This window comes from Pinus tabuliformis, chromosome 9 (genome assembly GCF_031772625.1).
Source record: "Pinus tabuliformis cultivar Carrire ecotype Pingquan chromosome 9, CPIR1, whole genome shotgun sequence".
In the NCBI taxonomy this organism is placed as follows: Eukaryota; Viridiplantae; Streptophyta; class Pinopsida; order Pinales; family Pinaceae; genus Pinus; species Pinus tabuliformis.
Genome location: NC_142307.1, coordinates 1,585,474,263 through 1,585,483,210, shown reverse-complemented (window position 1 = coordinate 1,585,483,210; position 8,948 = coordinate 1,585,474,263).

Here is an 8,948-nt window from a genome sequence, read left to right as displayed (position 1 = left end):
CATATCAAAGATATTCATGAAGTAGGGAGATATTCCTTCCTTTGATATCTTCATCTTGTAAAATTCATTTCCTAGAGATATCACTTCTCTAGTTATGGTTACGAATATCTCTACAAGTTTATCATATATTTCTTTTGATGTTTAAAATTTGGAGACATAAGGAATGAGAGAGTCCTTGATAAATTCTATTAGAATCCTTTGAGCTCTTATCTCATCCTTATTGTACTTGGCTAAGGCTTGGGGTTTTTCCTTAACATGGATAATGATATTCCGTTTGGTATGTTCTAGAATTTCATTCCCCTTAAGAAGTAAATCAGTCGTCTTCTTCCATGCAAGAAGATTATTGGTACCTACCAATTTGTTGATTTCCTTGCAAAACGACATTGATGTATACTTAGAAGGGGACATATACTTGATATATTTTTAGATGTAGTGGATTTGCTTTATCCTTGAAGACTTTATGGCTTGCCTTCCTAGGATCTTTATTTTCTTCAAGTTTCCTTCTCCAAGTGGACTTGCTTGATGATGAGATTTGATTTATGACTTGTAGATGATGTAGATCCCTATTTGATCTGCTCTTCTTTGTAGGTGCCTTTATGTAAGGCTCTTCTTATTTCTTTGTAGTCTCCCTTAATGAATGATAGATGGTAGGCCTTCTTGTCCTTGAATTGATTGAGACTTCTTGGCTTGATGCTTCAACTTTGTAGATTTCCTTCCTTGATGAGTCACCTTATGAGTGTTCTTGAGATGCCCTATCCTTGATTTTTCACCTTAGCTCTGATTCCATGTTGAAGAATCTAGGGAAATTAGGTTTAGTATGATTCTTCTTGACATGATAAAAATTTGTGAAGTCTTTTTACAATTTGTCTTGTTAGGTTAATCTTCTTTTTCTTCTTATTCATGCATGTGTGTGTGCTTCATCAAACTGCTACCAAAACATAAGAACAAGAACACAAGATGTTGGCTCTCTGTCAGGACCCAAACCTCTCTTCTCTTGAGAGGAAAATCCTTCGGTAAGTTTTCTCTTATTGAAGCTTCTTATTGATCTATTCCAAACCGTAGACCCTTGACTAGAATATCCTCCAAGAACAAGTCAAGTCCTTCCTCCTCTATGCACCTGGTTTCCCTGGCACTTTGTCTTCCACCTTCCGGCACTTCGTTCCCTGCCACTTCATCTTCCTTCTTTTGGCACTTTGTTCTTCCTTCAACGATTGATGTACTTTGTTACAAATTCTCTATAAGAGACACTTGTTATGAATCCCTTCCCTTGTGATGATCCCTACCTCCTCCATGACCAAATGAGCTCTTCCTTAAGGTCTAGATGCAGACTTGGTAGGACTGTTTTGCAACCCTAATTCTTGCACATGTGGGAGGTTGGCTTGATGTAATATGGTTCCTCTCTCCTTCACTTGAGGACCCTCCTTCTTCACTTGGTTAGGAGTACTTGTAGGCCTAGATTCAATCCCAAACAATGAGATATGCTTGAATGTAAGTTGTTGTTGTCATAACCGCAGGCAATCCTCTTTTTCCTTTGCACATGTGGCTGGTATTGGCCCTAGAATAGTTCCAAAACCTTCGGTGTCCCTTCTATCTTCTTTGCTGCACTTGGAGGCTCCTTCTTCGTCCTTTGCTTACCTTTTCTTGGCTCCTTTACTTAAATGATTTCATGGGTAGATGAAATGGGATGTTGGAGGAGTGGACAATCTCTATACATAGAGGATTGTCCCTCATTTAGGCCGACTTGAAGACTGTTGGCCGACTTGTCTTCTTTGCTTTAATTTGCTTCATTTAATGGTGTCATTACTAGGAGGAGGCTTGACTTTGCTTGGAGGTGTATTCTTTGACTCTCATACATAAATATACATGGTGTAACATTCCCTTAAGGTCTTCAACATAATTCTTTTGACTCTTTGACTCACCTGTAGCACTTTAACATGTGCTAGACCTACTTCAATGAGCAAGAAACTCATTGAAATATATTATAAAAATAATATTTATTTTCTTGAATAAATACAAATATCAAAAGTACATTTATGAAGACTTAACTATAAATAGAGGATTATTGTCTTGTTTTAGAGTATGCACTTTACTGAGATATCTATAGTAGACTACCTCTGAAATTTTCGTCCCTAGTAGAGTCAATGCAAATATCAGAAGAGGGTTTGGTCTGGTTATGATATTTTGTTTCTTTGTCTTATTTGTTGGAGGTTCATCTCTTTTATTTTGGTCCTTTTTCTTGGAAATTTCAATGCAGCATATGTCCATTCAATGAAATCTTGATCAAGCTTGCATCTTAATAATTTCAAAGGTCATCTTAAGAGTGAAAGTTTGAACAAGAAATAAAAGGAGAATACATTATGGGTACAAGGTTAATTCATTTTAGTTGAAGACTTATCTTGGCATCATGTCTTTATACACAAAAGAGAATGAGGAAGTGAAAGCATGTCCTAGCTATTATAAAGCTTAGACATTCCACCTTGCGGCCTTCTGAAGCTCGTACAATGAAAGACCTTCTTCTCACTTTGTGGCAGCAAAGGATTAATCACGGAATTTAAGAAACATTTATACCCTTCTTTTGGTATAGCACACCATTCAAAAGGAGAGTAAGCTTTTTAACTCGTAACTGCATTAATGATTTAGCTTCAACCTATAGGAAATTGATTGAACCTAATTGCAATCCATTTAGGACAGCGAAAAAGGTTTGAATACAAGCTCCTTTGGTTGGAATTTGTCTTCTAGCATAGGCCATTTATCTTTTAGTTGAGACTAGAGTTTAGTTTGGGATATTCTATTACAGTGACAAGGGTTGGTTAGGCAGAAAGTTAAGACCTTGTATTGTATAAACATTGTGTTGAAAATAGTGTATATACATATAGCAACAATTTTTGTATTATATGTTATGTAGATAAGCATCTGATTTTCTAGTTAAGGCTAGTAAGTTATGTTCTAGAGTGTTTGTTGTGTTAAGTTGTGTCAAGTCTAGCTTTTGAGATCTTCCTTGCTATCATTGAGGATTTGGGTAGTAATTCTTGTATTGAGTCTTGTATAGGGAAACAAGTAAAGTGGCTTGTCAATACTAAGCATGTTATTAAGTTTGTCAAGAAGTTTACATGGTCTAGTTCTAGACAAGTCAAGCATATTTATGTTCTCGACTATGTAATGACAGCATTAAAGGCACAAGCTACTACAGGTATGTATCATTGTTGTTGACTAGTATGTCTTCTATATTTATTACAAATGTTTGAATATTTTTTTCTACTAACAAGTGTATTGCAGGCAGAGGTGTTGGCATTATGATGTATGTATTGTACTTGATGTCAACCCACTTGTAGCAGAACGACTCTCTTGTATATGGTAACTAGATGAATCTACAGAAGAGATATCAGATGTGACAGAATGCATGACAGGAGTGTTCACAAATGTGATGAAATGTAGGGCAGCTTCAAGGAATCAGTTCAGTAAGAAACTCACTCAGATAACAAATCACAATATTGTAGGTTAACAGCACAAAATTATAGATCAGATTACACAAAATGAAGAAAGAGAGGTATATGCAAGTTCACCATTGACCAAGTCGTGTATACACGCGGGTTCACTACATATAAGTTGCGTATACGTACACACGCACTTTCACAAAAGGAAAAGTGTGCATACCTTGGAAAATTAAATGTTTGGTCTAAAGTATTTGGTCCATGGTATTTTGATCCATGGTATTGGTCCAAGGTATCGGGTCTGAGGTATTGACCCTAGGTATTTGGTCCAAGGTATTGGTCCTAAGTGGTTTTGGACCATGGTATTAAGAAAGGCCTAAAACTATAAAAGGAGGAGAAGATCATTAGGCCAAAGTGTACAAGTATCGAATATCTGATATAGTGTGAGATCTAATATGCAGGTTATTGGTTTATGGTTTCGTGCTTGATCTGAACTAAGGAAGAACCTTAGCGCTTGATGAAGGATAAGATCTAATGATGTATCAGGATCTTAAGGCTTGAAGTGAATTATCTTTATGTGGTTTGATCATGTATCTGAATAACTGGCACATGTTGTAGTCTGTAAATATGATGATCTAGGTATGATTGAAGTCTGGAACTGTTGTTATGTTTAAATCATCTTTTACAGATCTGTATGCAGGTTCACTTTAGAAAAGGAGCGTATACATGCTGGTTCTGCATATCAAAATAGCGTATACATCATAAATTTGATTTGCAGATATGTACGCTGGTTCACTTTGAGGAAAGTACATATGCACGCAGGTTCGACACATGGAAGTAGCGTATACCTTATAAAATATGTTTTAGTTGCTTCTATTTGCTGTTGCAGTGTTTTGGGTTATTGCTTGGGTTCTGGTTACTGTATTCTAGTGACAGAATTCTGAATGATCAGAGTGATTGATTGATTCGATTTTGGTTGGTTCAAAAGGAGATTGGTTGATGCAGATATATTTGATGATTGAATGATGTTGTTGATGGATCTAGTCTAAAAATTTATGAAACTTGGTCCCTGGAAGAAAAGAGAAGGTTGTAGCCTTCTGTAGGCTGACACCTACATACTAGTACACATATCAACTAGTACAAGAGTTAGGGGGTTGCAGCTCCCTTCCAGTAGAAGTTGGAGAACAAGAGAAGGTTGTAGCCTTCTGCCAGTAGAAGCCTGTGTACTAGTATATGACTGCACCAATACAAAAATTGTAAACAAAACTCTCTTATTATTAAAAGAAGACAAAGGCGATTATAGCAGGTGGTTTTCACCCACATTGGGTTTCCACCTTATATCTTGGTGTTCATGTGTGTTTCTTATGTGTGATGATCTGTTCTATTTTTTACTAGACCTGGTTACTGTTTATATGGTTCTGATGCACTGATTAAAGATCAATATATGATGAATTAACTGAATCATAAGTTTGTTGGATATGTGCTAGTTTCTCTAAACACAGTTGCGTGTACAGGCGAGTTCCCTTAACTGAAGTAGCGTATATGAATCTGATTATGGAAATGAAAAATTATTAGTTTGATAATACTGATTCACCCCCCTCTCAGTGTTATTTCCAATCATTGGTATCAGAGCAGGTCCTTCAGAAGAATCTTGATCGCTTGAAGGAAGATCTATCATCATGAGTAATCAAGAAAGCGGGGGATCCATCAGACCACCAATCTTTGATGGGAGCAACTTTTTTTACTGGAAGGTAAGAACCACAACCTATCTTCAATCTCTTGGAACAGATGTCTAGGAAATTGTGGAAGGAGGATATACATTTCCATTAGCAATTCCTACAAATGTAGTAAGCTATCAATACATTATTGGGAAGTCTGTCACAATCAGATTTTGTCAAATTTATGCAGCTCAAATCAGCCAAAGAAATATGGGACAAAATCATTTTAAGCTACAAAGGAGACTCTCAGGTAAAACGTGCTAAACTGCAAACTCTTAGAATTCAATATGAAACTCTCAAGATGCACAATGATGAAAGTGTAGCTAGTTGCTTCTTACATATAGATGAGATTGTTAATTGCATGAATAATGTGGGTGAAGAGATAAAGGAAGTTACCTTAGTTGAAAAAGTTTTAAGATCCTTATCTGCTAAATTTGAATCAAAAGTATCTGTCATAGAAGAAAAGCAGTTTCTACAGACTATTACTATGACACAGCTTCACGGAAGCTTAACTGCCTTTGAGATGAGAAAAGGAGGTCCATCACATATGAGAGAAGCTAAAGCTTCAACAAAAGGAAAAGAAGAACTCAATGAATCAAGACATATTTCAGGAGAAGAAGAGGAAGCGAACTTTGTCAAGAATCTTCAACGAGGTTCCTGTAGATTCAGAGGTAAACTACATTTCAAATGTTTTGCTTGTGGTAGAGTTGGTCATTATGCTACCAAATGTCCTCATAAAGATAAATATGATAAAGGGAAGGAAACTGCAAAATGGAATAGAAAACAAAGTGTAAGGAAAAAGAGTTATTATACTCATGAAGATAGTGATGGTATATCAAATAGTGATGAAGATGAAAATAGTAATGGCTATAGACTTCTGATGGCTTATGAAGACGATGATTTTTTGGATGCTTTAGATGAAGATGACCTTTATGAAGAAATATCTAAACTCAAAATCTATTTAGAAGAAAAGAATATGATTATAGATACCTTGACATACCAACTTGTTGAAAGAGAAAACACAATGAAAAGCTAGAATGTGAAATTGTGGGTCTAAGAAAGGATCTTGAGAAAACAAAAGCTCTCAATCTTAGATTTGCTAAATAATCAGAAACCTTAAATGAAATTATCAAAGTGCAGCACTCTCCTCTGATAAAGACAGGTCTTGGATATACTAAAGAAACATCTCAATCACATAAATCGTCAACCTCTGCTAAAAGCTATCGTGATGCAGCAAAGAGAAGTGAACAGTTCGACAATCGTCAGCAAAGGCATAAAGTAGATCACCTGGTGAATCAAGCTCAATTTACTTCAAGGATGAACAAAAGCCACAATCAACCTCAGGTAAATCGTACCCAATTTGCTTCAAATAATATCAATCAATAGGTCAGTAGGAAGAACTTCAACTACAATCAATGAGTGCTAAGTGAACTATTCAAAAATCATGAGAAATTAGTCAGTTACGACTACCTCTCATGGAAATGGTCATACATGAATGACTTACTTAACGCAGTTGAATCCCAAAATGATATCTAATATAAAGCACTGCGTAAACCCCCATACTTAAATTCAAAAAGAGTCAAGGGATCTCTACTTGAATGGTTCATGAGGCACAATACTTGCTAAGGTTTTGCAAATGGGGTAGCAAGCTAAGTGGGCTTGATTGTGGGAAAAACTCCACAGTTAAGCGCGCTTGAGCCAGAGGAGTTCTGGGATGGGTGACCTCCTGGGAAGTCCTGGTTACCGGGTGCAAGCCCCGGAAGTGATGATTGATGCTATGTGATTCGTTCTCCACTTTTCACTAGTTTCAATCCCACTTCTTCACCCCTGTGAGCATCACCCGATGCAATGAGTGCTAAGTGAACTATTCAAAAATCATGAGAAATTAGTCAGTTACGACTACCTCTCATGGAAATGGTCATACATGAATGACTTACTTAACGCAGTTGAATCCCAAAATGATATCTAATATAATGCACTGCGTAAACCCCCATACTTAAATTCAAAAAGAGTCAAGGGATCTCTACTTGAATGGTTCATGAGGCACAATACTTGCTAAGGTTTTGCAAATGGGGTAGCAAGCTAAGTGGGCTTGATTGTGGGAAAAACTCCACAGTTAAGCGCGCTTGAGCCAGAGGAGTTCTGGGATGGGTGACCTCCTGGGAAGTCCTGGTTACCGGGTGCAAGCCCCGGAAGTGATGATTGATGCTATGTGATTCGTTCTCCACTTTTCACTAGTTTCAATCCCACTTCTTCACCCCTGTGAGCATCACCCGATGCAATGAGTGCTAAGTGAACTATTCAAAAATCATGAGAAATTAGTCAGTTACGACTACCTCTCATGGAAATGGTCATACATGAATGACTTACTTAACGCAGTTGAATCCCAAAATGATATCTAATACAATCAACAAGTCAATAGATTCGATAATCGCAGGAACTTATTTAATCGTCAATGTTTCTCATGTCATAATTTTGGACACAAAACTACTCAATGTGTTGCTTACAAAACTATCATGTCTAGAGAAGCACAAAATCAAAGGAATGTGACAGGGATCAAGAAAAGTTCCTATAATAACTTTTCTCTTCTTGAAAATGAAATAGAATGCTCAATCTATAACATGAAGAATCTGAATGCAGGAGTAAATTTCGGAAAATAGCTCAAAAAGAGCAAACTCCATTAAATCCCAAAATATGGAGAAAGAAAGAACCGCAAATAGAAAGATGTGGTATAGCCTTGTATGCAGAAGGACAAGAAAACTAGTGGTACATCGATAGTGGATGCTCAAAACATATGACAGGTGACAGAGAAAAACTACACTCATATAATGCCTTAGAAAAGGAAAAGAGTGTCTCATTTGGAAACGACACTCCTGCTGTCATAAAAGGTAAAGGCTCTGTTTTCTTGAAAGAAAATGTTAAAGCTAGGAATGTTATGTATGTTGATGGCTTAAAGCATAATCTGTTGAGTGTGAGTCAAATGTGTGATCAAGGAAATGAAGTAGTGTTTCGATCAAATGGATGTGTTGTTCGTGAGCTTGATACAGGAGAAACCGTGATTAAAGGGACAAGAACTCCAAACAACCTATACATACTCAAGGGAGGACAACAACAGTGCTATCTAAGCAAAAATGATGAAAACTGGCTATGGCACAGAAGATTGGGACATCTAAGCTTTTCTCAAATAAGAAAAGCATGCAGATTCCAGGCTATTCGTGATCTTCCAAATATCAACATTCTTGAAAATACTATATGCAAATCATGTCAATTCGGTAAGCAAACCAGATCTCAATTCATCGAAAAGGAAGGGTCAGCTAGTAAGCCTCTTGAACTTGTTCATACTGATTTATGTGGTCCATCAAGGAAAAAGTCACCTCGTGGAGAAGAATACTTTATATTGTTCATTGATGATTTTTCCAGAATGTGTTGGATAGGTCTTCTAAAGCATAAAGATGAAGCATTTGAAAAGTTCAAAGCCTTCAAAGCTTTGGTTGAAAATGAATCAAATCACAAAATCAAATGCCTCAGATCTGATCGAGGAGGGGAATTTACCTCAGACGAATTATTTGACTTTTGTGAACAACATGGAATAAAAAGGTAGTTCTCCACTGCAAGGACTCCTCAACAAAATGGAGTGGTAGAAAGGATGAACAGAACTGTTCAACAAATGGTTCATGCTATGCTATATGAATCTAGAACTCCTGCAACCTTCTGGGGTGAAGCTGCATTCACCGCCATCACTATTCTCAATCAAGAAAATGTTCAGGTAAACAACACTCAAACTCCACATGAAATTTGG